Below are 7,206 nucleotides of genomic sequence, written 5' to 3' on the forward strand. Positions count from 1 at the left end.
TTGCCTTTCCGCTGCTTCCCTCGAAGTTTCTCACCATGAAGAAGAAGGCCAGCACTGGTGGGAGTTTTCTACCCAGAATGGGCCCATGTGTAGACCTGGGGAAGACTGGTCCAAAGGTAGCCTTTTCCTGCTCTTCTCCTTTCTGTTTGATGGGAAGTTTGAAGAGGGTGTGTGCTTGTGACAGGCTTGCCTCCAGCAAAATACCTCAGTGTGCAGGTGCTGTTATCATTGCAAGCTGCTGTTAGAGGTGGGCTGGGAGTCCTGATCTGCACTCAGCCAACACAAATAAGCTCTGCTGAAGCTGCCTAAGTGTAGCTGCCATTGCTGAAACAATGGGGGGAAGGCTGGGGACACAAAGGCACCACATTGCCATGTGCCATTCTCCTGCTGAAGGAGCCACCTCTTGCTTTGGTGTGGTCACCATCAAATGCTCGGGGTCACAGGATTCCCTCTGGAGTGGCAGCGTTGGCCTTGGAAGGCCGAGGACCTGCAGGAATTACTTCAGCTTTAACAAAACAAATTGCTTTATGCTTTGGGCTGGAACAATGTGTTGGACCCTGAGGGGGTGTTAGATTTTGCAGGCTGCCAGATGTACAGGGAACTGGCCCTGGGCAGAGGGGAATGGATGTGCTTTATCTGGATCAGTGCCTTCTTGGAGGTGTGTTTGAAGCTGCTTTTCTGGCAGGACTGGCTCAGTAGAAAGCACAGTCCCAACGGGTAGGTGACTGAAGTGGGCTGTTGTTATGAATGAGGTCCCTATATGTCTAATTTAATAAACCAACATTAGAATTTAGCAGCAATTTTAATTGAGCAGCAATTTTATATGAAATCATGCAATCAAATAGAATCAAGCAGATACAAAATAATTTGGCAGTGGTTTGGATAAAGCATAAGCAAAACCAGTCAGGATACAGGGGGGGTTTTCTCACCCTGCCTCCCATTCAAAAGATAAAGAATCCAATCACAACTTATAGACTGGATGCTAATACATATTCATCAATAATTTTCTGTCAATCGCCTCCTATTTTTGATTCTTGAAATCTGTGTCACTGTACTGCACAGTGCATGCTCTGCTTGTTTCTAAGGGGTCTTTTGGTTTTGGTGGTCGCTTCCCACGAAGGCTTCTCCTCATCATCACTGTCCTTTGAACAACCCCACAAGCTGCACATGCACCCCAAGTCTTGTGTTATAGAAGCCAGCCTTATATTCCAAAAAGAAGCCTTATTATTTCATCGATACCTTGAATCATCCCAATTTTGTCCATTTCAAGGCCGATTCTTTAATTATCCTGAGGCCTATTGCCTTTTGGGATGTTACTTATCTCAAACTACATCCTGCATCCTGTTTCCTCATGAACATCTGAAAACATCTGTTTTGTGACACTAATTCCATATCCTTTTTCTCTATTACTTTTTAACAAATATTTTCTAAAATATTTAAAATATAGTTATAATTGTTAGCACGAATCAGATTCATCTATCACACTGTTGAGCAAGAAATGGCAGCAAGAGCCATGTAAGACACTGGTTAAGGATTGCCCAGACAAAGCAGGGGAGAGTTTTCTCCAAGCAATGCCTCTGCTCCAGAATCATTTGCTGTTGTTTTGGGCCTGTGGGTCCGCCTCGGCGGCGGCGGTGGTCCCCGGCCTGCGTTGTTGAAGCCGTCGCCCTTCCTTGGCCTTAAGCCGGGGACCCGCGTTGTGGCGGGCAGAATTTTTTGGCCTAGTTTTTGTTCTTTTTTTACGGGCCTGGCACCTGACGGAGAGCCCCCCCGGGCTGGTCTCCTGGGCGAGGCGGCGGCGCCTCGCCTACCTCGGTCGTGGCCGGATCGACTGAGCTGCTTATGCCGGGTGGGGCCGGGTTTGCCGCGCCGGGTCCATTGCTTTTTGTTGAGGCGGGTGGAGTTGGGGGGCGCCTGCCAGGCCTCCGCGGGCCTTTTTATTTTTCTCTCGTGGCCCTAAGCCGCGGCACCGAGAAGCGTTGCGACGAAGGCGCGAGTGGGATGCTGGTGGGTCCGTCGTGGGGGGGTAGTGAGGCCCCATGTCCCCTCCCCCGCCCCGGGTCCCCGGCCCCGCGGCCCCCGTGGCTAGCACGGGTTGTTGCAAACGTGCGTCCGTGTGCCTTTTTTGTCCTGCCGTCCCCCGGCTTTTTTTTCCAGAAGGGAAAGCCGACCGCCACGAGGCCAGGTGAAAGCCGGTGGCCCGTGGCACCAAGTTGGTGGAACTTTTTCTCGCACGCTCGGCCGGTTTCCCTGGGCCGGAAGGGGTGGGAGGGCCGCTGAATCCCCTCCTGGCCCGGCAGGGGCCGGTCCAGTCCCGCTGTTGCCTAGCCGAAAGGGAAGCCGTTGTTGGCCACGGACGGGTGGCGGCACCCCCCGCGCTCCTCTGCTGCCGCGAGCGATGCGATCCACAGGTGGGCTGGGCAGCTGTCGCCATTGTCCCAGGACCGTGGCTGTGGGGCCCTGGTCACCGTTGGTGCAGCTCCTTCCCAGAGCCGTGCCTGATCGATGTGGCTTTTCAGGTGGCGTCAGAGAGGGCCCCCGGCAGGCCGGCTCTCCTTCTGAGGCTTCTTTGTCACGGGGAAGCCACGGCGGGGGGGGTCCGGTGCTCGGGCAGGGCAGTCTCCTTTCCAATTCACTTTCCGTCGCAGGTGAGGTGTCGCCCCTCCCGATGGCCTGGGGAAGGGCGTCTTTACCGTCCCAAGCTGTGTGACGGCTGCGTGGCCCCGCGAGCTTTCAGGTGTCTTTAAAAAACCACGTGAGGTGCTGGTGCCGGCCCTGGTCCGGGTAGCGCCCATGTGGGTGCCGGCCGCAAGCAGCGCCGGGCGGCGGTGCGGCTGGAGCTGAGCCGCGAGAAGGGAGAGAGGCAAGAGAGAAAAGAGAGAGGGATAAAGTGCTCGAACCCGATACGGCGCGGGCGCGGGTGGAACAGAGCCCGGTCCGCGCGCTCCTTTGCCGTTCCGCCGCCTGCTGCAGAGCGAGCCGCCCCGGCTGTAAAGGGGCCTCGGTGTCCGGGCCGCGCCCGCCTCGTCAGGTCACTGCCTCCTCTAGCACATCCGATGCTTTCCGTGCGGCCCGGTGTGGGGACGCGCCGGGACAGTGTTCGCTCCCTGTGAGCAGGGCCCCGCTTGGCCCAACCTCGCTGACGGCCAGTCGCTCGCCCGCGACCTTTCGGCGGGCGGGTTTTTCTCAGCTTGTGTGGGGGGGCGGGTCAGCCCCGGCCGAGCCCTGTTCCGTGCACCGCGCGTGTCCATTTTGAGCTCGAGGCCGAGTCTCGAACCGGGGCGCGGGCCCCTGGAAAAAAACCACGAGAGAGAGAGAGGAAGCCTCGCGCTCCATTCGAGTGGCGAAAAGCTGTGCAGCGGTCCCGGCTCCTTGCCCGCGGCGTTGCGGGAAGGGCCGGCCGCTGGAGTCGGCCGTCACTGAGGGGCGTCTCTCGCGCGTGGCGCCGTTCCCCGTCCCAGGCAACGCCAGGCCGCGATGTGGCCGGCCGCCGTCCCTGCCGCCGGCACCTGTCACCGCCATGCCGCCGCCCGCTGCCATGTCTTTGTCCGCAATGCTGCTCCCGCAGGTCGGAGCAGCAAAAGGAGCCCAGGGCGGTCGGGGTTTGGCGCGGGGCGAGTTCGCCGGCAGGCCGGGCGCGTCTGGGCACTCCGTCCAGGCGCTCGCGCGACGCTTCGCAGCGCCGCCGTGGGCGGCGGCTACATGGTTGATCCTGCCAGTAGCATATGCTTGTCTCAAAGCTTAAGCCATGTATGTCTAAGTACACATGGGAGGTACAGTGAAACTGCGAATGGCTCATTAAATCAGTTATGGTTCCTTTGGTCGCTCCTCTCCCGCTCCTTGCATAACTGTGGTAATTCTAGAGCTAATACATGCTGACGAGCGCCGACCTCCGGGGACGCGTGCATTTATCAGACCAAAACCAACCCGGGCCCACCCGGCAGCTTTGGTGACTCTAGATAATGTCAAGCCAATCGCACGCCACCGCAGTGGCGACGACCCATTTGAATGTCTGCCCTATCAACTTTCGATGGTACTGTCTGTGCCTACTATGATGACCACAGCTGACGGGGAATCAGAGAGACCGGAGGCGCGCGGCACCTCCGGGCGCTGGGGGTCGGAAGCGGGAGAGGGGGAAAAAGCCACTCAGTGCGGCGAAGCGTGCCGCACGCGCCCACCACGGTGTGCACGGGCGGGGCTCTCCCCGCGCTACACCGCGCGTCATGGCCGGGCCTAGAAGCATGGCACACTGGCCGCCGTAGCGGCGGCTTGCCCCACCGCCCCCCACACCAGCGCCCCCCACCCCGGTCTTGCACCGGTCTGCCGCCGGTCCGTCCCCGCCGGAGAGCGGGGGCGCGGCCGTGGGCTCCTGAGCCTCTCGCTGCCACGGCCGGCACCGCCGAACGCCGGTCGCTGGCGTGGCATGTGTGGGCGCCGTGGCACGGCCCGAGTTCTCCCGAGCTTGGCTCTCCTCGGTGTGCGCGTGAGAAAGCCACCCGGGTGCTGGGAGGGAGGGGTGCTCGGCACGGCCCCTTCCGAAGGCGCGCCCGTCCCTTCCGTCACTGCTTCGCCCATCGAGCGACGGCTGTCCATCTGGCCATGGCACCTTTCGGCGGCCGAGGTGGAAAGGGCGAGGGAGCCGGGTGGCGTGTGCGCCTTCGGGGCTCGGAGCAGGCGGCTCCTCCGGCCCTTCCCACACCGGGGAGTGGGGCTATTGCCGGCTGGCAGAGTTCCCCACTTTCGGGCTGAGTGGCCCCCCTCTCGTGTGTGGCAGAGGAACTCCAGGGGCCGAGGGCTCCGGGTGTTCCCGGCTGCGCTTTGTGCCGCACGTGCGCACCTGAGGTGTGCTCGGTGGTCGGGCCCGCATCCTCCGCGCTGGTGGGGCAGCCTGAGCCATACCGGTCCTCTTGGTTGCGCAGCGCCTGGCTGCTGAGGGAAACCCCGGGCCCCGAGAAGGACGTGGCGGTGGTGGCGGCAGATGTCGGGCGCGCCCCCACCGGTGGACGCTCCCCCGAGGGCGGCAGCGGGGGAGGCAACACGGCGGGGCCATGCAGGTCGTTTCCCTCACCCCAGGGCAAGGTACCTAGTGCTCCGCGCCTCGGCGGGCCCCCCAGTTTTTTCCCTCGGCGTCGTCAAATGCTGCGGGTTTGCCAAAAGGGGCCGGCGGGGCCGGGCGGTGGTTTAAAGACTCGGGCGGCTCGGCGTGGCCTGCCGTGGCGGCAGCGGTGCCGGCGGCAGTGGCAGCAGGCGTGCCACGTGGTGGCCATGTGGGGCGCCACCGAGGGGTGGGGAGCAGCTAATCCCGCCATCCCCTGCAGTGGTTGTCCTATCGCCACCAGCCGTAATCCTCCGTCGCCGTTATTGTCCCTCCACAGGCCGCGGGGGTTAACCATGCCGCGCCAGGGAGGGGCGCCCTGCCCCCCCCCCCCCCCCGCGGCCCATCCTCAGCGGAGAGGCCGCGGCGCGCTGTCGGCCGCGGGGGTCGACCCGCTCGCCTCGTCGTAACAGGCGACGCTGGCAGAGAGCGCGTTCTCTCTGCCCCTCCTCAGCCGCTGGGTCGCGGCCACCTTGGCCCGCCCGCGCTCTCTCTCCTCGGCCCGCTGCCGCGGTCTCTGGCGTGCGCAGCGCTGCGTCTGGCGCGTCCGGCGCCTCTCCTCCCCTCGACAGCCTTTTCTCCTCGAATGCCCACTGGCCACACCGTCGTCCGCCGGCCGTCCCCTGGCTCAACCGCCCGCTCATGGGGGGCGAGCGCTATGCGGGCCATCCAGCAGCCGAGGCCCGCGAGCGCGGGCGACCCCATGCCGAGCAGCGGCGGCACCGCCGTTCGACGGGTGTCCCTCCCTGCGGGGATGGTCAAGCCGGAAGGCGCCCGCCATCGCCCGGCCGCGGTCCCGTCCTGGGCCCCGCTTGTCGCATCCTCCATCGCCCTTCCCAGCCGCGTGTGGGCTGCAGGAAGGCGTGCGGGGCGGCCACGGGGGCGCTTCTCCCCACCCGGTCTCCGCGTGCAAACGAGGAGAGCGGGCATTGCCCCCCAGCTCAGCGCCGTACCACCTTCCGCTGGGCGTGTCCCCGAGGGAAGGGGCCCTGGCGGTGCGACGTGGCGGCGGCGGTCCTGGGAGTGCGGCTCTAGCGGCGACGGGGTCTGCTGTCCAGCCCGCCCCGGGGGCCGGTGACACTGGTTTCGGTCTCGGTGGCACCTGCCTGCAGGGCTGGCGGCGGAGTGCATCCTCCAGTCACTCGCCTGCCCGGCAGGGGAGCAGGTCCACGGGAGGCGCACCGGTGGGGGCTGGTCATCATTGCGTGCCATCTCGAGCCCGGGGGAAAGGCCGTGCTGTGGGGGGAAGAGAAAAGCTGGCCGCACAGCGGCGCGGCGGCGCTCCGTGAGGCCTGCGGCGTCGGGGGCCGAGGGAGAGCCACTGTGTGCGGCGGCCGATGGCCGCACGCCCCCGGCTGCGAGCCATGTGTGTTGTGCGTGTCATCCCATCAAAGCGAGAAGCGGGCGGGCCGCCGTGCCCTCCCGCGTTCCGGTGCGTCCTGCGTGGCACTCCGCATGGAGGCCAGGCCGAGGCCGGGCGCCTGGGCCGCCTTTGAATGACAGCTTTTTTGAGGTTTGCGTCTCCGCTCGCAGGGCGAGGCGGTCGGGGGTGCGGGCTCCCCCGCCTCTGGGCTGGCTATCGGAGTGTGGGTCTCCAGTTTTTTTTTTTCCCCTTCCGTTTCTGTGTGCTTGTATGGTCGAAGCCAGGCGCACACCCACGCGTCCTCGGCGCCAGAGTAACAAAAAAAAGGGCCGCTCGGCGTGAGCGGTGCCCGAAAGGCAGACGAGTCTTAGCGGTGGATCGCTTGGCTCGTGCATCAATGAAGAACGCAGCTAGCTGCGAGAATTAATGTGAATTGCAGGACACATTGACCATCGACACTTCGAACGCACTTGCGGCCCCGGGTTCCTCCCAGGGCTACGCCTGTCTGAGCATCACTTGACGATCAATCGCCCTCCGGGGGCCACCCTGGCAGCGCAGCTGGGGTTGCCTCGCAGGCTGTTGCCCGCGGTGGGTGGCGGTGGCGATGTCAGCGGCGGTGTCCCGCCGGTTCCCGGCGGGAAGGAGTTCAGGGGTTCAGCGAGGGAAACGTTTCCCTAGGTGGCCTTGATCCCTTCCCTGCGGCCCAGTGGGCAGCGTCGTCGTTGCGGTCATTGTCGTCGTCCTCACC

At 63.6% G+C, this 7,206-nt stretch overlaps 1 non-coding gene across 1 annotated transcript; it reads left to right on the plus strand.

The window, feature by feature from the left end:
• Positions 1-6,820: 6,820 nt before the first annotated feature.
• On the plus strand, positions 6,821-6,973 carry LOC143694569 (5.8S ribosomal RNA). Its single transcript, XR_013183150.1, has one exon. It is a non-coding gene; the product is annotated as a 5.8S ribosomal RNA (ribosomal RNA).
• The last annotated feature ends 233 nt before the right edge of the window (positions 6,974-7,206 follow it).

The sequence above is a fragment of the Agelaius phoeniceus genome, chromosome 7 (genome assembly GCF_051311805.1).
Source record: "Agelaius phoeniceus isolate bAgePho1 chromosome 7, bAgePho1.hap1, whole genome shotgun sequence".
NCBI classification, from domain to species: domain Eukaryota; kingdom Metazoa; phylum Chordata; class Aves; order Passeriformes; family Icteridae; genus Agelaius; species Agelaius phoeniceus.